We start from the raw sequence: 23,684 nt of genomic DNA, 5'->3' as shown, positions 1-23,684 counted from the left end.
TGACATTTGAGCTGTTGCTAACACCCCATTTTAAATCCTCCTGTACGTCGATGATTGCAGACAAGAGGCAAATGAAACTGAACTTGGATGAAACAGCAACGATTACTTTTACCAACGATTGGAGGGCGCTTGAGCTTCGCCTCAGAAGTGGAGCGTAATTGGGCCTCGTTGGCATCGCATACTCAATCGCTAGCCTCGCTTCGCTTTTACGTGGGCACCTCAAACATGCCGCAAAATAAAGGAACGTCCATGCGAGTAACATCGTCCGTTTAAAACTACCCTAGAATGCCTGCTGCAAGTGCAGCTGCGACGTGCCCACTACATAATTCTTCCGTCTGAGAATCAGCGAAGTACCCACTACGCGTCTGTAAGACAACACGGGAACCTACGCATCTTCCCACTTGTTATAAATAAATGTTTTATTCTTTCTCTCTTCTCACTTTATTGATGCTTTTACTTATGACGATGATAAAATATGTCTGAGGGCTTTGTAATGGGTGGGCCTTTAAGATGCTCGCTCGTTGTGTAATTCACATGTCTTGACCTCGCATTTTCGAACCAAGGACGCCGACGCCGGAATTTCTCCGAAACGATCTCTTTACCGCGGTCGCATTAAAAAGGGAGCCTTTTAAAAGGTTGACAGAACCAACTTACTAGATACTAGTAACGTCTGTAAGAAGAGCCTGTTTGGGGCTGCACGGTAAGCGAGAGTCACGCGAGATGGACTGCAACCAGCACGCTCTGATCTTTCTCCGTAAGATGGAACGCTCTGAATCTATCAGACTGGGCTTCGAACGTCCGTCTAAAATTTCTCTGGGAATTTCCTCGTGTCGCTGCATAGTCCGTTCTGTTTTCACCGCACACCGCGGTCGAAATCCGAGACAGCGCGCTGAGGTCACCGTCCAGATAGCGAGTCGACCAGTTCGACGCACGCTGTCGACACTTTGGACGTGACGCCAGCGCCATACTCTCAGCTAAGCTTCGGTATGTTGCGCTATACTGACGGCGTGATTCTGTGACTGCTGCGCTGACTCGTTGAATGTTTCTGGAAATCATGCTCGGGACCTTATGTCTATTTACAGGGAAGCTGCGTATGGCTAGGCGGCCTAGCGCATATGTGCAACAGAAATTGGGCAATCCCACAACTCCACTCTGGTCCACTGAACAATTATGGCTCCAGTCCACGCTGCGAAGGTGGTTGGACAGCGAAGCTGTAAACGACACTTAGAACGATTGCCCACCGTGACGTCGCCTGAATGGCCTTTCGCATTAGAATCGTACATAAGTTATAGATTGGCGTCTGACCTTCACCGGGAGCGATGGCCGAGAAGTGCGTCTGATTTTGGAGACCGGCCATGCATGTTTCAACGTACACAACCATTTGAGTCGACGCGTTCATAGCCATGACGCATTGCATTGGGTTATCCAAGTCGTCGACGTCGATCAGTCTCTCGACCTCGTCTTCGCCTACCTCCCCTTCGTCCGGTAGACGTTCGAAAGTCTGTGGGTTGAAGCGAATGTTGTTCAACTTGTAGAGCTCTGGAGAAGAACGTCTGTTAAAAAAGTCATAGTTTCGTTTCAAGGGCGAAGCAATGAATGCAATAGCGAGAAATTGGAATGTCACAGGAAGAACGGCAAGCAGCTAGAAACTTGCTGCGCGCTGCCCAAACACAAAGAAGGACGCGCAAAAAAAAGCGCAAAGGTATACACAGGACGAGCGCGAACTGTCACAGTTGTTACTCCAACTAGTCCCTATTTGGCTCTGCTAGCTAGCAGCTCACTCCTTTTGCAAACGCGGTCGCTTCAGCGAGCAAAGTGACCTTCGTGCGGTCAATAGATTCAACGCAAACTCTGCGGTGAAAGCACAAGACATACAAAACGTTCCCTCAAGAGATAATCGCGCGAGCACGGGCGACCACGCCTTGTATGCCGTACAAGTCGGAGGCCCACATCCAAACTCCGGCGAAACACTGAGAGATTTAGAACTGGGGACTCCAGAAAATTGCGAGCAGCCAGGACGCATGCGCAAAACGCAAGCCACTCCCGGACTCTTGCGCTCGCGTTGTCCCAAGACCCTGCAGAAAATAAAGATGACTCTTGGCAGTGGCACGTGAAGCCACGGCTAGCGTTCCCTGCGGGCGTCGATTCTGGTCACTAAAATAAAACTTCAGTTGGGTCTAGTTGGTACATATTCCTCAGGCTAAAATTACAACGCAAACGTCCTTCTTTCTTCTTCTTACTTCTTATTCTTTGTCCCTGCACACATCTGAATATGATTTCATGTGCCGAAAGAGTCGCTTCCCGCGTGGAGCCACCCTGAGGCGTCAGTTGACTCTTAGTCAAATAAAGTTGATACCACCACCATGTATTCGCGTATCTAATACACTATCATCCTTGTTACACGTTTTGGTTTAGGGCTATTGCTGTGTGCGCAGGTGCGGTAAGGTTCCCTTGGGCTTGTATATGCATTGACGTATGAAAGAATAAAGCAGTTGTTAGTCAGCGCTTGCGTCGTACGTTTCTTTTCTTCGTGGGTGTCTTGTGCGTTTGCGCTGGAATTTTTATCCTCAGGATTCTGGTCCCTGTGTAAGATATACACTGTGATTCTGGTTTAGCCGTCTCATTTCTTCTTTCCTGTGGCTTAAGCCTACAAAAGCCAAAGCTTTCCTACTATCTCGCGCCAACGCGAGCCACGAGACGCTCTTCTTTTTCTCTGGCTGACTGGCCACGGGTGGTGCGGTGCTACAACCCCGAAATTGGAAACTAGCGTGGGTCGCCAGTGATACGACCCAAACGCAGTGCAGGTAACGATGCAGGGTGGCCCGCGTCTCGCATAATTTTAATTTCGCCGCGTTTGGCGTCCCGAGTATCCTGGAGAACGAATGGCGCAATTGTGTCCGTCCAGTTGGACTGACAGTATTTGTTGTTATTACATTTATGTGCTTGTTATTGTAATTCGTGTCTTGAAACAGGCAATAAAGCAAAAATAAAAAAACGCATGGCGCAATTGTCTAAGGCAGCGCACTTCGGAGAGAGGGGTCGCAGTTTCGAATTCCCGGTGGCGTGCTTCGGAATTTTTTACTTTGATTCTTATTTGTGGCTTTTATTAATATATACATACATATATATATATATATATATATATATATATATACGGGACATGACGGCGACGGAGAAAATCCGCCGAGAGTGTCCATGCAACTGCTATCGCAATAATTTAGAATTTAAACGGTTGATCGCATTCTACCTTCGTCGCTCTCGCTGAGCGCATACGAGGAGTGGCATCGGGAACGTCAATTAAATTTAGAATTTATGCACATATGAAACGGAGCGTCCGAGCACGACACCGTTTTTTGCTCGACGAGCGGAATCAAGGTCGTCTATTAAATTTAAAATCCGCACCCTTGAAACGGTGCGTCCCAGCACACCTTTTCTTGCCCACGCGTTTACTGCCCACGCGTTTTCTTTTTCGCCCACGGTTGCGAAACCATTGGGGAGGGGTGGGGGGGTAGGTAGAGGTGTAAAGCTTCGCTGTAAAATGAAGGCAACAGACGGGCGGCAAACACCAATTAAAATTTCTAGACAGACGTAACCAGTAAATGAGAAAAGCTTTATTTAACCGTCGGTACTAACGCAGCGGTATGAACACCATGGCCGCACGTTTCGGCTTTGTTGAAGCATCTGTACGGCGTGCTTCAGCAGTACGTGCAACGAGAGAATGCTAGGGAACGGGAAAGGCAAAGCCGGCTACGAGAACACCACGGAACGATGGAAGCCCTACGCGAACGACGACGTGCTCATAGATCTATGGGACGTGCGAACGCTCGGTCAGCCCGACAAACATTAATGGCACCTCGAAAGCACGTAATAAGTCACTGTCAGCACACATCTCCTATTTTAGCTTTTTATATTTTTTTCTATCTCTCTCTCTCCTTCTGTCTTTCAGTCCCCAGTGCCCTTCCCCACGCAGAGTAGCAAGTCAGCGAATTTACACACGCCGACTAAATTATCTGCCTTTCAATAAAGAGCTCTCTCTCGGTTTCAGTGCGAGTTTCTGTCTCTGAAGTTTGGACATCCGTGTCGTGTCTGTGACTGTCTGGGGATTAACTTGAATCTCTTTACGATGAGAAGCAACCTAGGAACAACCTAACATCACCTAGCTAAAGCCTAGCAACAACCTAGAAGCAGCCACATAAAGGCTTCAGAATCGTCGAGCTTTGCTGTTTTAAGCCTTGCGCAACTTAGTGGAAGCTTCGCAATTTCTTTTTCGTGATAAAGCGACCAATTTTTGGACTGAAGACAGTGAACGATGAACGTTGACCGTTGGCGTCCTTGTATACCGTGTCTACTCGAATGGTACCAGCACTGTATGCTGGGCACTCGCGATGGCTATGAAGAAGGGTACAACGAAGAGACACTCGGGCTTGGCGCGCTCGCGCTGGGCGGAACAGGGTGCAGTCGTGTCCCGGAGCTTGTCCATTATAGGCGTTTCCTCTTCTGGCCGCGCCTGGGTACTTGCTGCCCTCCCACACCGGCACCCAACGTGATCCTTCCGGGACCGATGGATCCCGAATGGGAACGACTGCTCGAGGCACTCAAATGGCTCGACGCAGCGACTGTCGCTCTCTTCGAGGTCAGGAGCTCCCGACCGGCGGGCCGCAGCCGACGGGGCAACTAAGCATGCCGGCGCCTGGTGACTACCAGAGGACGGAAGACGAGGACCACAACATTCCCTTTAGTTAACGCTAAACAGAGGACATGCAAAATCCTATGCTCTCAGGTTTCATTCACTGTTAATTAACTTTAATTTAGGTTATTTGATTCACGTTAACATTTTGTTAGCACTTGAGAAGCGCTACTGATTTATTGCATTGGTTAGCAGTGAGGTATATCGCATGGTAATACGCAGGCGAACCGAGCGCATGTCAAGACAAGATCACTTATCAGGCTATGGACGCGTCGCATTAAAAAAAAAAAAAAACTTGCTCTTTTAAAGGAAGACCGACGAGTCACTGACACAATGAGTTTCTTTCTTTTATGCGAAGCGCTTCGAAGAGTCATGGGCTGATTTGTTCCGGCTTCTACATAGAATCTGGGCTTCGGGAAATATCGGCTAAATCGGCTATCGGAAATATGTCCGCTGCCTTCCATCAATTTATAACAACTCCACACAAACGCTCAAGGTATTGTGAAAAAAAAAAAGAATGAGGTTTTGCGTGAAATTATACGACCTAAATGCAAGGCGTGCCGTCGGGCTAAGAACACGGGTGGTTCTGCATAAATTTCGCCGCAAGTTCAAATTGCGCGCGCTAACACCCCTTTATCACTGCCGTGCCATTCCATTGTCTGCTTTTTTTTAGGGACAGTTTGAGTACCGAAGTCTCAGACTTCATTTGACAGAAATATTTCGCTGTAGCGGGACCACGACCGTAAAATAAAAGGACATCTTAAGCGCAACTAAAGCTCATCATGAACTACAGTGCCGCAGTTATACACCTAACAACAACGCCAAAGTGCATGAGCCTCGTTTTTGTTTACCACGGAGTCGCTAAAACGCTGCATTCACACATAATTTAATGCTCCTCATGCTTGGGACTATGCGAAGCGCACTTTACGATGTGCTTGAACCAGAAAGCGGCATCAGCACCGAAATGATTCTGGCGAACGAAGGGTACGACACCAATACACAGCCCTCTCGAAAGTCGCACTCACTGATCTTATTACAATGCGCATGCAGCCGAGCAAGCCCATTTGCTTCTGTACACAATGTGAGGTATACGTACGAGCAGTTAAAATCGCGCTAACATAACAGAACAAACCGCCCTTTCAGAATGTGCAGGACGTACGCGCACACGCGAACACGACGTGGCTATAGCAGACGACGCAGGCAGCAATCCACACTAGGCGCGCTTCAGCCAGCAGCCGCCAGGCGGCGACTCCGCTCGATCTCGCGGCCAATAGGCTTTCGCCTGCAAAAGGCGTTCCAAGCTGGGGGCATCACTTGACGCCGACGGCCCTCGGCACATGCGTGGGCTCCCCAATATCTTATACCGGGTGTTTTAAGAAATGTGTCCAAAATCCTCAAAAATCAGGGAAATGATGCCATCACAATAGCTTTTTCTGTAGCCGCAGGCTTCTTAATATGGCTAAAGACATCATTTGGAACAGTGATTAGGAAAGCTCAATTACTTAACTTTTAATTAGTGGAGTTAGGTGATTATGTCAAAGAGCAGAACTGAAGTCCTTCATGCGAAGAACGCATTATGGCTTTGAGATTTCGAAAAAGTGGCCTCTAGTAATGATGGCAAAGTAATGAAATTCAACCAAATTTAGTGGCGAAACCGAAACTGAAAGGCGGAAGGGCGCAACTGCCATATTATTCTGAGGCGTCCAGAATGAGTGAGCGTCGTTATATAAACTGTCAATCGACTTCGTTGCGTGGGTGTGCGAGCTGCGCTTGCAATTATAGCACGCATGGCGCACATACGCTAACGAACTCTGAAGAACTGCACTTCTGTAATCGTTGCTTTGAAGAGTGACGTCATCCTGGTCGTCCCTGCTTGTTGCGCTCATCGGTGCTTCAGTTTGGGTTGCGCCTTGAAATTTTGTTGAATTTCATTACTTTGCAATTATTACTAAAGGCCACTTTTTCGAACTCTCAAAGCTGTAATTGGTCCTTCGCACGAAAGACTTCAATTCTCCCGCTTGACCTAACCCCCAACTCCACTAATTAAAAAGTTAATTAATTTAACTGTGTTAATTACCGTCCCAAATGATGTTTTTAACTATCTTAAGATGCCTGCCCCTACAGAAAAGTAATTGTGGAAGCAGCGAGCAAATATCGCATTTTCCTGATTTCCAGTGAGTAGGCGGATGGATGGATGAATAAACTTTATTTTGGTCCCTCGGAACGCGCCCTAGCACGTTGCGGGCCCCTCCCACGTCGGAACAGAAAGACCGTATGATAATTTTTTTTTTTTTTGCTGTCAGTGTACGGAGTCCTTGCGGTCTTCAGAAGGTGGTCTCAGTTTACATAGTGCGCACAGCTTTTTTCAGTCTCTCGCTTTTTTTTTTTTTTCATGCAGTGCATGCGATAGAAAGCCCGACTGACATTTGCGTAACAGCCGTTTACTGATGCCAGTTGTGGCTCGACCCACTGCCCTCCATGCTGAGGGTAACCTCACATCTTCGTGTTACGGCGTTAGGAGGTTGAGAAAAACTGGTCTGTTTCTCCCAGTCTCGAGGGCATCTCGCCGAGAACGAGAACAGAAACATAAGGGTAGAGTATTAAAGGTCAATTGAAGTGGGCGTGATATTCCTTGAATTTCGGCACAGTTTTTGCTCGCAGTCGGGAAAACCACAAAACACTATCGTGTTTGCGCATACTCGTAGCATAGTACAGGCTTAAAACCCGGGCCCATATTCACAACTCTTACGCCAAAAACAAGTCTTTAGATAATGTGTCAGCCAATCGTGATACTGGGCATGCAAAGCCCACCGGCCAATGGCAGAGAGCACTTAGAAACGAGACGCTTTGTGAACGCCGCCTACTGCGTTTAGTGCTCGGGATGCGCAAGTATTCGGACTTTTCACAGCACTCGCGTACATTAAACCTCTGATGCCAGTAGCAATGCTACATCGTGCCCTTGTATGCAACAGCAGGTGTATCTAGCTAATCGACGGTTTGGCCAGATATCATACCATGTATAATTTCGGACCAATCAATGCATTGAAAGGTTGGAAGTGTAATTGTCACCGGTGCTATGCACATTCTTATCAGTAAGCATATAGAAAAGTGACGTGTTTACCCCTTGATATGGAAGTAGATCTAGTTGGTCGCCCCTGTATGTCATCTTGTATATCTTTTTGTCCATGTTACTGTCCTATTCGCAAATACTTCGTGGCACTATAAGCGACCATATATTCAAGGACGCACTAAGAGAACACGTTGAAGTGAGCATGTCTATCCAGCAACGTGTCTTCTTCTTTGACCAAAGAACAAGAAGGCCGAACACGTGTCACACACATGGACATTCATGTTGAAACATTATCACTCGCGGTTCGCGAGAAGCAGCTCACTCTCTCCAAAAAGAATTCTCAAGGTTTCGCGGCACGTCGCCCGAAATACGCAGTTGCGCACTTATAAAATTGCCAAAGTTGCCACGCGCTGGCATATCTTCGTTTCCGAGTCTCCAGGCATTTTGTCTTCTAGGTCAAGAACTTGATAGTGTGGGCACACCCCTTTTTGCGGCGGCCCCACGCGAGGGAGCATGGCATCCTGGGAAGTGTTCGGTTGCATCTGTTTGCAGCCTTGCCTTGTGTTTGACGTTGATCCGTCAGCGTGACATCCAGACCAGATAGCGAGGGTAGTAAGATATCGATAACAGTTCTCGCCCTTCTGCGAGCTTGGCAGGGAGATGTTTCCTAAGCCAGTCGAAGAAGAGACTAGGAAGGACACACGGCCCGAAAAAGGTGAGCGCTTCACTCTCGACACTAATGTTTAACGGAATGTTATGCGAACTTGCAAGTGTTGCATGTACTATCACGAAAGTTGGGGAATTGTCGGAGAGGCTCGTTCTGAGTATTATACACAGCTAATGAAAACGAGAGACAATTAAGACAATTCTCACTTAAATTGAAAGAAATTAAAGTGGACGAAAAATCACCCTTTCCGTCGGTGGGATCCGCATCAACAGTGTTATTTTTCGTCCACTTTAATTTCTTTCAATTTAAATGAGAATCATTACAACGCAGTTAAGAAACCACAAATATTGACCCCTATGCTTTCCTGGCTTAATTTTCTGACGGTTTCATACGTTATGTGCTATCACGAGCGACATGAGCTCAAACACCTAATTAATGCTTATTCAACAATTAGTTGTATTATGCTGACATGAACGTGGCGTATTGAGTCACCGGTGATACCTTTCAGCTTGAGCATTTAGTATCATAAACACTTTTGTGCTTGCCGACTGCATTTAGCCGCTGTGACCTTTAAAAGGTTAGTTCAGTGTTCCCGCTCGTATTGCTCACGACTGTACCTTTCTGTGAAACGCTTTCAAGAACATATTGAATTGAATTAGGTTCTTATTTTCACGTGTCGTGCACTACGGATGGCGAGAATAACACCAGCTTGACCAGCTCCCTCCCCACTACCTACGAAAGGGCAGGAAAATTTAAAAAAAGCACGAGATGCTAAGCAAGAGATACTACATAGTAACTAACCAGAATATTACAAAACATAAAATTGACCAGGGTACAAAGCAATTGATCAAGCATCATGAAATAACAGGGAAAATACACGCACGTTGAAAAAGATATATAATTGAATTAGCGTGATACGACTGGCGAAATCACGCATACAGTAAATAACAGGTACACATTATCATTAAAATTAAAAGACATCGTTATAATATCTGTTCAAGCCATATTTCCCATTTATGTAGCCCATTATTGTCCATCTATGAGTTGATTACTTTATGTAGAACCGCCGACAAATTATAAGTTAGTTTTCGTCCTTCTTCCTATAGGAATAGTAGTGGCAACATGCATCAGTACTGCCTCGCCCTTCTTGCTGCGATCGCCTGTGGTAAGTAGAAGACATGCATTGTATGATCAGCACTTTTGACCACTGTACCAACGCTGTTTTTGTTTTATTTGTTGCAAAGCGTACAGCGCAAAAGCTGCCCTAAATCCTGTGCCTTGAGTTAAATAACAGTAGCTATGCATATTGAGAGACGCGCAAATGGCCTTAAAGCACAAGTACAACTTGTGCGTCTTGAACGAGATGTTGCAAATATGTACGAGTTTTTATGTAGCTTCGGTCACAAGTGGCGCGCTACGAATAATTTATTTATTTAGGAATACCTAAGAAAACCTTAAGCGGGGCAATAAACAAGGTGAACACGTGGAACAGTTAAAATAGAATATCCATAGCGGCTATAAATATGAGCAAGAAGAGAACAATAATACATTTAAAAAAATGGCAAGAACAACCATGGAAAAAGAAAACACTCTTGATCAGGGCCCAGGTAGAGCGCTAGCCATAGCCAAGAAACTAGACAAAAGAGGTCTAGTGCCCTGGCTACAAACTTTATCAAGGACCTCGTTAGAAATGAAGTGCTGTATCGAAACAGGGAAAAAAAAGATAAAATATATATATCGTTATCGCGTCGTTTATTTAATTTATCACGAATGCGAAGTTAAAGAACCACTGAGTCATAGAAAATGCAGATGATCCTTTTGTTCAAGTAGAAGCATTTTTAATCACAAAGGAGAAACTGAGGGGTGACATAGCATTTCAAGTGAAGTGCTAGGGTTTGCGTTGCAGCGTGATCCTGTTGCACAGAGGCTGCTACAAATGAACCTTGTCCACTTTGCCACCATATTGCTTTTTATTTGTAGCGTCAGCGAGCACGGTGCAAGACTCCAATAATTTCATGGACCTAGTTCTTGAGCAACACCTTCCACGCTTGGTCATGGGAAACCACGACCTCTACCCCGGGACTCCGATTCCAGATTTCCACTTCAAGGTTGGTGAAATTGCCGTTCGATTGTTGAATTCACAGCTCGGGAAAGTCTACTGCGATATCCGCTCTGAAGCAGTGGTTCTGAGCAGAATTTTCCTGTGTAGTGCTTTCGTGGCGAGTTTTTTCAGCAACAGCTACACTATATGGCATCATCAATCTGATGTTTTCGTCACGTAGTAGTCAGTTGAAAGGGAAAAAATCGCATATTACCTTAGAATGGCAGCAGTTGAACGCACTAGCTACTCTGTGTTGTGAAAGTAAATTTGACGTTGCTAGAGCGCTTCATCGAAGCGCTGTGCTGCTCCATTAAAACAATGCATCGCTCGGAACATTACGAGGCACAATGATACGTCGGCCTATAGCTTAACCACAAGAAAGGTAGGTAGTGAACAGTTAAGTGCGCTCAAGTCTCACTACGAATGTTCACGGTTCAGCTCGGGCTGTCGCTACAAGTATAAACGGCCAGACCGTGTGATAACATGCTTACATCGTGCAGATACTGAAGACAAGGATCACCAACCGGGACTTAAAGGCTAACATAACCGAAGGTTCGATCCATGGTTTCGACAACGGTGTCCACCGTTTGGGCAACTGCGAACAGCCTATTCTGCTCAATGGAAATACTACCGTCAACTGCGTGCTGAACATGACTGGCATCGGGCGACTCTGACTGCAACGGTGTGTATAATATTACTACCAGTCCTTCCCTATATAAGGCGCAGTAACACGTGCTTTAAAATATAAGCCGCCAGAACGAATGTGAACAAGCAAAAAACAAACAAAAAAGAACAACAACGAGCGCCTAAGGCTGTCACTCATATATTGCCGTAAAAGATGTGTGAAGAGTGCACTCTGACAACACACAACATAAGAATTAAATCGGAAACAACGATATCACTTCACCAATACTCCAGCTAGAACTCTCCTGTTTTAATAAACTTGTTACTTGTATAAAACTGTTAGCTTAAGTGAGACAAAAAAAAAATCGAAAACGATTACGAATCAACTTATTCACACTTTAATGCGGATAGTATCACTTTATTTTTTTGAAATCGAATCAAACAAGGTTACTCTGGTCGCTTTGATTTACTGTCAGATTAACAGTACAGTATGATAGCTCTTTCGAATAATAATAAGAACAACCTTTACTCCGTGAAAACGATCCTGGTGGTATGGTGTATTCACTTTTAATTAAATATGTAAAAAAAATCACGTGAAAATAAGGGCTCGTGCTAATTTTATGATATAGGAGACAGGAGCAGTTTCCGCTCTAGTTTTAGAATTTATTAGGTCATGAAAATGCTGACAAACATCTGCAGTTTTCTGATCCAGAGCCGCCTCTACATTCGGAAATGTCATGGAGATTTGCTATTGAAATGGTGGGTTCAACAAAGGTGAGGGCTAAGCAATAATCGAATTCGTGCACCTGGAGACAAAGAGTATTAAAATTTTATTTTAGCGTCAAAATTCGTGTGTGTACAATGCGAGCTCATCAGGCAAATTACTGATGAGTGCGCACAAACCCTGTTTACGCGAATTAAGAGCAGTTAAGTGGTCTAACACTACTCCATAAACTACGACTGCACTTTACTTGGTTCTCTCTGGAGTCGAGCTTGTATGCTTTGAATGATAACGAATTGAACAGGTATCTTATGGCGCTAGCACCTAGCGACATTATGTTTTTCAAGGAGCACACCGCAATTCGTCCCCAGCCAATGGGAAGTTGAGCGTTGAGCGTTGGCTCGAATGTTATGAAACCCTAATAAAAAAAATAAAAACTCATATAAAACGAAGGTAAGGGTTTAAGGCTTGTATCAGAAACATGATATCGGTGCGTAAGGTTAGTTAAGATAAGGGACAAATAAAAAGCAGGGTAATGATGAGAATAATTGAATGTGTTCATTTAAAGAACATACTTCTTCTTGTGGGTATGTGCCATCAAGATGGCACATACCCACTAAAGAACAGCCTTTTTTCACTCTATACTCTACCCAAGTGAACCAAATGTTCACCAAACACTACGGGCTAGCGCTATTAAAGACACTTAAGTCGAACATTAAGGTCGCCTAAAGTTTATTTTTTTTTAAAGTAAGTATTCTATGGAGGCGAAATGCTTGAGGCCCGTGTACTTAGATTTAGGTGCACGCTAAAGAACCCCAGGTGGTCGATATATCCGGAGCCATCCACTACAGTGTCTCCCACAGTCATATTGTGATGTTGGGACGTAAAACCCCCCATATTATGATTATTATTAATGGTTTTAGAGTAAATGCTAAACATAATATGTTTTGCTAGAAATGCAAGTTTTTTTTTTACAGCGAATTACAATTGCTCTACTATACGAGATAAAAAAGAAGGCTTACACCATTACAAGATCATGCATGATATAGAACATAGTGCTACAGCGGGTGATAATCCATTTTGGGATTGCAACAATTGATGCTGTGAGCACGTGGGGCAGAAAAAAATTCTGAGACTCGCCCTGCTTGATAAAACATGTCACCGTGTTATGAGATCGATTTCGTTTGTGAAAGGGCCCTACAACGTTTTTGAGCATGGTCAGAAAACGCTCCCGATCGGTAGTCGAAGCTCCCGAGAACACGCAAGCCAAACATTATAGCGCAGTACGCGGCCTGGAATTTACAATTCTCAAAGTCAGCTAGAAATCTTTCTACAAATGATGCATTATGCCCAGATAACTGCACCATATACCCAAGTCGGCGCCCGTTGGCTGATTTGAGCATCGTTTGCTGCATAGTTACCGTGGCCGCCGCGGGATGCCGCCACGTGCCCGCGCTCGCGATCACACTGAAAGTAAGCGGCGCGTTCGAAAAAAAAAATTCTCGAGATCATGGCGCGCGCTGATGAAGGGACGCATCTTCTTGCGCCTTTGTCACCCCCCCCTCCCTGCGTAGGTTTCAGCGCGCTCGTTGCTATGAAAGGAGAGAGAAAGCGCTTGAAGCGTGCGAAGAATCCCTGTAACTCCGCTCGTAATTGACGAACTCTAAAAATTTTTGCGGCATGTGATTCGGGGAGTGTCATGCGCTAATAGTGAGACTATTCCATTATAACCCAGAAAAGTGTTGCAGGGCCCCTTTAATGGGGTATTCTGAGATTTTCACGAATGTAATACAACACATTGAATGATTTGTTTCGGATACATACATTTTATACAATTAAGCAAAATCACTGACAGAAAAAAAAATGACCGACGGCTTCTCTGAAGGTATGTGACTAACTCATCTGTATAAATTGTTCTAGGCAAGCATAACGTTACAGTTTATAAGGTAACCACGTAAAGAAAACCAAGTTTGTTTTGCTCTCTGTGCTTTCCCCAGCGTAGACAAAAAAGATACAGAAGCTAGTTTGCACAGGAATGTTTTGTATGCGGCGTGATGCTTTTATTTCATCTTACAAGCTCTTGTTCTTCACATTATTACTTGAATTCGATGTTCATCCTAGCGTTACCGTGTCCCGGAATTTCCTCTTTCTTCCTTGTCAAGGACGTCAGACGCACAGGTCAAGGTTAAGTTATATTCACTTTTTTTTTGTTAAATGTATATAAGGAGAGGTTGGTGCATATGTGTTGCGCCGGCTAGTCCCCTTCTCTTGTATAACAGTTGACGTTTGCGGACAATAACAAACTAATACAGATAAGCATATGGGCGAACAATCACGTACTTAGTCCCAGGACTTCAGTACAAGCAATTGTTCAGTCAACAATAAACTTCACAAAACACAAATATGCGCACAAACGAAATTACTAGCCTACAAGCAAGAGGAAAAATCACACCATCTCCCCCTAAAGAGGACCATGAGGCGATGCGAAGCAGCGTTTCAGCATGTCGAGCCCGCGTTTCAGAGGGGGAGTGGAGAGGGCGAGAGAGAGGAAAGGGGAAATAGTGAGGGAAAGTGGGGAGCGGAGAGTGGGAGAGAAGAGGAGGGTGGGAGAGGGAAAGTGGGGAGGGGGAGAGGGGAAAGGCTGAGGGGAGGGGAGGAGCGGAGAGGATGAGGGGAGTGTGGAAGTGGAGAGAGGAGAGGGTTTGCGCATGCGCAGTAAGGGTGGTCATGCCGCACACCACCACCGGATTGAACTCCGCTATAAGATGCTTCACGTCTAAAAAAATTTTAATTGATTTGTTAGTTTATTATGCGTAATGGCGGCACGGGGACGAGACATGCTGGAGCCTTCAGGCTCCAGCTTTCTTTTTTTCTCCATCTGAAAAAAGCGCGGAACTTCGTAACATCTATTTTCTGGAGTAGCATTTACTAATGCCTACACTCCTACGTCACTGGAATCGACAAGGGTACCAATATAGGCTTGTTGGTTCATCGTAAACTGGCTTGTAGCATAGCGCGGAAACAAGCAAGGACAAATAGGCTTGTGTTGGTCTTGTACTTCCTCTTTGTCCTCGTTCGTTTCCGCGTTATGCTACAGCCAGGTCACTGAAATGTCCAGAAGTACACAACGGGCCGCTTAGGTGCCAGAAGTGCACCTAAGCGGCTGTCGTCGCTTAGGAGCACAAAGAAAGGTTCATAGCACCACTCTCGACAACATTCACAACCATCCCCATAAAGAAACCGCAATTCTCGGACCCTGGTCTCAACCGTCGCCAGCCCAAACTGCCCTAAAGACGCTCTACGAGCTGCTCTACGATGCCAGAACGTGTCCTGCCTGATGCAATGTTCAATGAATACAACGCATGAAGTGAGCCTTTGTCACTTGCACAATGGCCTATTATATTACAAGCGCCACACATTAATAGAGCTGAAAGTGACATCTGCCGCGCAACCTCTGCTCTGGAAACTTTTGTGGCCGACTTTATATTAAGCAACCCTACAGGTGGTCATAATTAAAATGCGGTTTTCCAGCGACTTTACAGGGTCTGAAAGATGATTAAGTCTGGTTCTGCCGTTTCAGTAGCTTATTTTGTTCGCTTTAATTCTCATGTTCCTCTTTTTCAGACAAAGGGGGACAGCTTGGTAGGAACGATCAAGACCATCTGGGTGAACGTGACGCTTAAGAAGGAAACCGTGCTGAGGGTGGCTGTTACCGCGCAGCATCCGAAGCCGGCCTCCCTGATGACTTTCTTCATGGAAAAGCTCAAGCTGAAGACGAAGTATGATGACCACCTTAGTCTCAACGACGATCGTGAAGAGCAGTTCGAAGAGCTGATCGAGGAGAAGGTCAGGGACATACTCATTTCTACTATCTACAACCAGTACAAGGCCATGTTCGAGATAGCCGTCAACATGGCGACGCCAGCGTTCCCACGCGCTTGAATGAGTTCCAGTTCCACGGTTTCGCATCGTGTCCCAAGAAATACGCCACGCTGGTTTTGCGCTTTTTGACCGGGCTAGCGAACTTGTTGTGAATATAGTGCAGATAAATAAAATGAAAAAAAGAAAACCTATACCACCTTTGTTTGCTTTTTTTTTTACCGCGCAGTGGTGCTAAAGGATTCCCGAAAGGTTTCCTAATTGTGGAAATTCTACTCTTTGGGATGTGTCTTACGGATAAGAATAATGACTAATTCATCGCCAGGTGTACAGCGCTATACCAGGAGCTGTGATTACTTTTTTCGGCTCATGTGTTGTGCCCGTGTTAGCTCGCCTTTCACCTTCCTTTGATCTCACGTATCTCTTTCATTTCGAGCTGCTGCACGCGAAGCTGTGATGCCACAACGTTTCTCGATTGAAGCAACGGTGATGGATTTCCGTATCATTGTTCATTATTCTTAAATTTAAAGCTTTAATTTAATCTCGCGCTTTAACACGACAGCATTAAAAAGCTTGTTTCTTAGAAATTCCGGTGTCGGCGTCAGTGTCGGTATCGGCGTCGGTGTCGGCGTCGTTGGTTGTGAGCGAATAATCAGCATTGTCCGCGAGCGAAAATTCGAGATAGATGGAAATCAATCAATAAATCAATCAACCTCTTTGTAAACTTTTTTTTTTAATTTTGACCTTTACAATTTTATTTTAAAATGGGCTTATAAAATATCGTTTTAAATGATGTTCATATGCAGAAAAGAGTGAAAAATATCAGAATGGGATTTGTTATTGACAAAATATTGCCCAAACTCAGCCTTTACGCGAACACTCACAACTTGAGAATGGAGCGCCGGAATTATAAACTTTTTGGCTCGAAGGTAGCGAACTTAACGCACTGTGCAATGAACTGGCATGTTTGCCATTTGATGATTAGGAATCAAGTTACACTAAAAAAAACCAAGGAAACCAGAAATGTTGGTGATCTTTCTCTGCAATGCTTGAAATAAAACATTTTTACATAAAAGCTTACCAATCTTTTTTTATTGATCCTAGTTCATTGCACACGACAGTAATAAACGAACGAGCATAAAAAGTTTCATTGGAAAAGATATATTCTTTCTAAAGTTACAACTGTTTGTGCAACAGAAAGTGCAAGAAATCAAGTTTTGAGAAAAACGAGTTTAAAGTTTTCCAGTGCTTGCACAAACAGGATGATGATGCCCTAAACAGTTCAAATCCACCAGGCTCATAGCTAAGACCCTCCTTAGATACCATGAGCTCTTTTTTGGCTTTTGTTGCTGCCCGTCTTTTCATCCAATGTTGTTTTGCTTCGCCAGTCGACTGACGCTGGGCTTTCCTTACACGGTATTGGTAACTAGTATAGCATGCTACGATAGTGTGGTGGCCAGGTTCGATGCCTGTTTCTCTCAAAATAGTTGCTACTCTTCTATTACCATCATCAAAATGACAAACTACGCAGCAATAACAGCAGTAGCATGAAGCGCGCGCAAAGTAAACAACAGAGACGCTCCTAGCTTCACGCGTCCCCCTTACGGATATTTAAAGCAATGTTTGAAAAAAGAAAGACTTACAAAGTTGTCTTTAAGTAAGTTTATACTTGTCAAACCAAAACATAAAAGAAAAATTACAACATTTGCCGCTGATGCTCGCTAACTTATCAGTTTCTGTGACCACAGAACACTAGTTTCGGTTTCGCAACAGTTCACCAGATGTTCGAAAATTGGCTATAACTTCGTAAGTAAATAAGATAAAAACATAATTCTTTCGGCAAAATATTTTTAATGTTTGGGGATTCTTGGAATCTAAAAATTTTAAAACCCTGTTTTTTGGAAAAAAAATGAGTTTACAAAGGTGGTGACATACCTTAATCATATCGTGGTTTTGGGACGTTAATCCCCAACAATTATTGTTAATTAGCATCAACAAGGCGCGCAGATTCGCAAGTGCGCGTGTTTCCTTACGGACGTGTAGTGCGTACCTCGCCCGTTTGCAGAAGGAAGAATTCTGGCGTAGTGGGCACTTCGCAACTGCACTTGCGGTAGGCATTCTAGGATAGGATAGCGTCAGGCTAGCGATTAAGAGGGGGATGCGAGCGAGGCCAAACTACACTATCGCGTTCTACTCTTGAAGGCAATGCTCACGCATCCTCCAAGTTTTTTAAAACACAAAAGTGTTTCATGCCGGTGTCCACCAAGACTTCAGTGACATCATTTCCATCACGGATATGACGTCCGTAAAATGCACACGAACAGACGAAAAAGAAAAAGAAAAGTAGTTTAGCTCATCTGGATGACTTGGGAGTAGAACCCACGACTGCTTGGTCCGCGACGATATGAGATGGGCGCTTTACCCATTGCGCTACCGACGCTCATGCACGAGCCTTCGCCTTATACCTTTCGCACCTCCTCCATTTTACAGTGACCTTGGTTGGCGTGAGGTGGTGTCTCCATCCTTGGAGGGATGAAGTAAAGTATTGCATCATGACGCTAACAAGCGCCCGACAGGACGCGCTTCGGTAGTCTCAGCGCAGCGGAGGCTGGCTCCCCACTTTCAACTCCAATTCGTTTCAACACAGTTTCAGTGAGTGCTTTGTTGCAGTGAGAGACACGCCAGCGGACAGGGGAACGCTTTCGCGCGATCACTGCTCAAGCTACGAGCTCAGCCTCTCACGTTCCTGAAGCGATGTGTATCAGTTTATGCATGAGCAGATGTGTAGGTTACCCCATTGCTGGACAGCGCGCATCTTGCCGTTTCTCTCCTCAAATGACGAGGCTTTCCGTGAGCACATTATCGAGGACTAGTGATGATGTGCTTGTTGATGCCACCTTTGCGCGGGATTCACCATGCGCTGGGTCCGGGTGTATGCTATGTACTTCAGCTACCGCAAAGGTATAATCATGATCATTGATGTTAGTCGTCGGGATGGCCACTGCGGTTTCTGAAACCGGTTTCCGTAACATGAGCTCAGTGCATGGGTGTTATCCCTTCGAGCATGATAATGCTCAGGAGATAACCCCCATATATTGAGCAAGCAAATAATGATTCCGTAGACACGTTACGACGTTGTACGATTGCATTCGTTCAAGCTACTATTGCTTCTCAAGCTTGAAAGGCTGCCTCAAGAAGCGCTGTTCTTCGCTTCTTGCAGCAGCCATATTGTCATCTGGGCCCGCTTCAACCTTGCATCTGTCATGCCGTATAACTCGATGATATTCATCAAGGGGAAATAACAGACAGGCTTGGGCACAATTAAATTAGTGTCAAAATCACGAAACCCTGACTCAGAGCAAAGAGTCGCGTTAACGTTTCTTAGACAATCTCAAAGAATGCTTTATGCCCGCAGCGTGCCACTGAAAGCAGGCACTGACAGAACGAGACGATGTTTTGTTTCTGATATGGTGTAGCTGTTATGACACGGCAAGCAGGACGCGGCTAAGGCTCGTTAGTTTCTAGAATATACTGTGCCGTATCAGAACTACTTTGGCAAAGGAAATCAACTTCCCCTGTTTTTGTGTCTGCTTATCTCGGCTGCTACTGCAACCGTAAGTACTGCTGCACTTAGCCCGTGCCTTTGCACTTTGCCTAACGTGGCCGTTGTTCGGCTGCGTATCACCTCAGACGAATACAATTAAACGTAGGCAGCAAATTTCAGGACTGCGCATTGTTTTCAATACGTGTTAAGGTTTCATGATCGTAACAGTAAACTACGTGCGAAGGGGGCGGGGGGGGTGGTGATGACAGTTTCAACAGCAAAGATGTTTAGCAATCATTCTTTGTTCACCCCGGGCCAAAAAACTACCATCATAACGGTACCATGCACCACAACAATTGGGTAAATTCCACTACTCACCCGTGGTCCACTAAAAATGAAGAAAACAATAGTTATCCCAACAAACGGGTATGTGCCACAGAAATTTGTGCGGCCTATCAGAAAACTATCATCATCATAAAACCTTATGTGCCACATAAATTGGGTAAATCTTACTACACACGGCTTCAACTAAAAAGGAAGAAAGCAACAGTTAGCCCAACAAATGGTGTGCGCGCTACCATAGTCCCACTACTGTCACGTGTTACTTTGTGGTTATAAAAGCTAGTGTACAGCCAGTTTGCACTAAGCCTGTATAAGTTCAACATCGCTATAGCCAAGTTCAAGTCAAGTTCAATCAAAAGTTCACCATCGCTACAGCCAAGTTCAAACCAAGTTAAAGCAATATTACAAGCAAAAGTTCTGCCTAGACACAGCACTAAATAAGCACGAGACCGATCAGCGTCGCTGTGTATCGAGCATTGCGCGGCTTAGTGGAAGCTCTGAGCCAGTTTTTAACCGCCCTGTTCCGTTGTTATGTGTGTTACTGCGAGAAAATGTGTGTTGTATGCCCGATCCCTTCAAGAGCTAAGGAGTAACTGGCGCCTTATTTGTGCGCCAACAACTACTCACACCATATGAATAATAAAAAAAAGAGAAAGCTAGAGAGACGTGTTCTTTCATCGATCCAAATCCACGAAAAGTTCAGCGACATTTCCAACAATAATGAAGTAATACACATAAATGACACTTCACGGAGCTCACATGCGTTTCCGTCAGTGTCAAAACAAACGGAACATTGACGATGACAATAGTGCTAAGTGTGCAAGTAGATCTTGCATGACAGAAATTCACCGAAATTTACTTCATGCATCTCAACGTAACTATCGCATACAGCCCAAGTCTCGCTTTCAATGGCATGTTCCCGAAAAAGTCAAGCGCAATTAAAGCAAGCCTCTGACCTCCCAACCTTCCTTGCGTCCTGAGCAACCATTAAATATAAATGATCTTAACCTGTGTCCTCTTTGATATTGATTGCTGAGCGGCGTACGTACATCGTTCATCGTGCTTGGCTAAGTCGCGGAAAAAAAGGAAACAAACATGATTTTTTTCTTATAACGCAACACTCCGTCCACCGGGGTCAAGATAAATAATCTATGATGTAGAGTTACGTTTCATGAAAGCATTATACCCAAAGTGCTTTCCTATGCATGCGGCAGGGCGTAGTATAGTCTCTATATGCATAGAAAGGCCTTTTGTCGGGCAGCTCTCGGTTCACCAAAACTTGATACGCGAGTGGTGCATTCGCACTGCCACTAATGGGTAGGTGACACTGTAGGCATATACTGCAGCGATGAAGAATGAGAGAACTCTTCTACTGTACAGGACTTGATCTAATAACAAGCACGCCACAAGTAGCAGGAATGTGTAAAAATTACTAATGAGAGAGTCCTTCCGGCAAACTTGTCAGTAGCAGATGCCCCTTCCTTATTGACAAAGCGCAAGCGAACGAGAACACAAAGCCAGTAAGGCAATGGCGTCCTCGTCTCAATTCCTTGCTTAACGTCCCCGTTCTATTGTACACTGCTTACGATCAACACTGTTCTATTTGCATAATTTGTAGCCTTTGTGCGGGTGATCCCATGCGAAAGAGTTCTGTGATAAAATGGGTCAGGTTTCAGAATAGTAGTATACATATTGTGTCGCATACGTGGCTACGGTCTCTCCTGTCATGTTTTGTGTACCTCATATATAAACAAGAGAGAGAGAGAAAGAAATTACACCATCTCCCGCTAAAGGGGACCATGAGGCGATGCGAATCCGGAGCACTTGCACGATCGCATTCCGTTGGCGTTCGCTGGTCATGCTACCAACCTCGCGTCGTGGAACGCGAAGAGGAACACTACGCGCGTCGTGTCTTCCCTCTAGCCTGGCTGGTAATTCTCACAGGGCATGCGGGAAACGCGGTCGACTGGCGCGCGAGAGAGAGGCAGCGTAGGAGAGGAGAGAGAGGGGGAGGGACGCGCATGCGCTGGCCCTCATCGCGGTGCTGCGCAGGAGAGAATTTCGGCATGTCGAGCCCGCATTTCAGAGGAGCCAACCGAGGCAAGCGCTGGACTGAACGCGCGCAGCGCTCTACCATTGAAGGAGAGGAGACTAGAGGAGGAGAGTAGCGTATGCGTCGTGAGAGCAGAAGCGAGAACGCAGGAGAAGCGCAAGCAGGTGCTGATAGAGAAGTGGAGAGAGCAACGCGCAACTGTTGGAGAGAGGGAAGGAGGAGAGTTGCGCATGCGTAGTGTGAGTGCGGACTACTACGCCGCGTGCGGATTACCACGCCGCGTGACATATTACCGAGCAAGAGGTACTTCGCATCTAAAATTAACTTTATTTTGGACGAAGCTCCTTGTATACTTCAGTCCTAACATTGGTGGCCTCCTCCGTTCAGTTAGCCATGGCTCGCTGCCGCCGCCTGAACCCGGTTCACCAACCGTAGCTGGTTTTTAGGGTCCTGCTCCACCAGCAGAGCCTCCCACTAGTCTTCGAATTCTTCCTCTGGATCCGTTCCTTTCTCCTCGTTTGCGCTTGGGGGTGGCGACGATGTACGTACGGGTTGTTTGTGCACTCCAGCACCATGTCACGCAGAAAGCAGCGCGTGTCCGGTGGGCAGAACTTGCAGTCCCGTCCATGGGTGCCTAGATACAGTGCGTGCATCAATGTTCCGTCCGGGTAGGTGCCGGCCTGGAGCCTTCTCCAGGTCACCGCTTGTTCCCTACTCAGACTCTTCTGTGCCGACGGGGACTGCTTCCTCTGCTTCCTGTAACGCACCAAATTTTCTGAGTGCTTCTTCGGTATGCGTTCATCCTCGTCGTGAAAGCCGACAGTACATGTTATCTGCGTGTCGGAGATGGCTCGGCGTGCATGATCTCGAGCCGCAGCGTGCGCCACCTGGCTCTCCGCGAGAGACTCGTGTCCCGGCGTCCAGAATATGGTTGTTTCTCTAAAATGGTGCTTTTTAAGCGTGCAGATGGAACATGAACGGAAGGATCGAAAACGCAGAACTCCATATATAGACTAAACGCACTGAATTTTCGTGATGGAACAAACCCAATGACCAAACCTCTAGTGCATGCAGACGATGCATTGGCTTGCTGTTCGAACTATGTTCATGGTCTGTTTATCCAGAGATGCTGCATAGGTTTGCGGCGCCCGTAGAAATGATTTGAGGCAGATATTTTTAAAAATATTTCCTAGACGTACAAGACCTTCGCTACTCTGGGCACCATTCTTCCACACCAGGTAGATTTATTCGAAGGCAATGTTGTCACAAAATGCGCGCACACTGGGCACGACGGTGGTGGAGTGAGCTGGACCGCATCACAGAGCGCCCGCTGGTCGGGGAATAGCTGCCACTTTTTCGTTTACCAGAACATTGATTCTGTGACTGACGACAGGCAGATGACGAGGGAGAGGGGGAGCGGGGAAAGTGCCGCGGTTGCAGACAGAGTCCGCTGAACTGTGGAAGCGTGTGGAGGTCAGGCGAACGGTGGCTGGCAGCCTGACTTCGTAGTCGAACCCGCGGCTCGAGTTCGGGCAATATTCGGCAGCGGCGTGTAACTTGAGTACGTGCTCAACATCGACCAGCGGCGTAAGACAGAGAAGCAGCAGCCCGGAGCCCACCAGCTCGGACCTTCGACGAGGCGCCCACACCACATAAGCGCCGCGTTCAACGGCTCTCCTCTCTCGCCAGGACTTTCTTAATCGGGTTACATTCATTGCTTGTTTATTCATCGTGTGCTGTTCTTGTTGTTTATTTGTTCGCAGTGTGTTCGTATGTGTAATGTCACGTGTATTTATTGAGCGAGTTGGGAAGTTCTGAGTATTCTTGGGGTTAGTCACCACGCGGTGCACGTTGTGCGTTTGTAAAGGCAGCGAGGCTTGTCGCACGCAGTCTGTGTATTCTTGTTTGTCTCGCGTGCTTTTATATCGTGTATTAAGTTGGGCATTTGTTTGTATGTACGCTGTCTCGCGGCTCTTGACCCTGACTCGCGTTCGAT

General features: G+C 45.8%; 1 long non-coding RNA gene across 1 annotated transcript; it reads left to right on the top strand.

The window, feature by feature from the left end:
• The first annotated feature begins 10,412 nt into the window (after positions 1-10,412).
• Positions 10,413-15,839, top strand: LOC125757687 (uncharacterized). Its single transcript, XR_007415436.1, has 3 exons — positions 10,413-10,532; positions 11,026-11,207; positions 15,495-15,839. It is a non-coding gene; the product is annotated as an uncharacterized LOC125757687 (long non-coding RNA).
• The last annotated feature ends 7,845 nt before the right edge of the window (positions 15,840-23,684 follow it).

The sequence above is a fragment of the Rhipicephalus sanguineus genome, chromosome 3 (assembly GCF_013339695.2).
Source record: "Rhipicephalus sanguineus isolate Rsan-2018 chromosome 3, BIME_Rsan_1.4, whole genome shotgun sequence".
NCBI classification, from domain to species: domain Eukaryota; kingdom Metazoa; phylum Arthropoda; class Arachnida; order Ixodida; family Ixodidae; genus Rhipicephalus; species Rhipicephalus sanguineus.
Note: the sequence above shows the minus strand (reverse complement) of the source record. Positions and strands in the feature narration are given on the sequence as shown.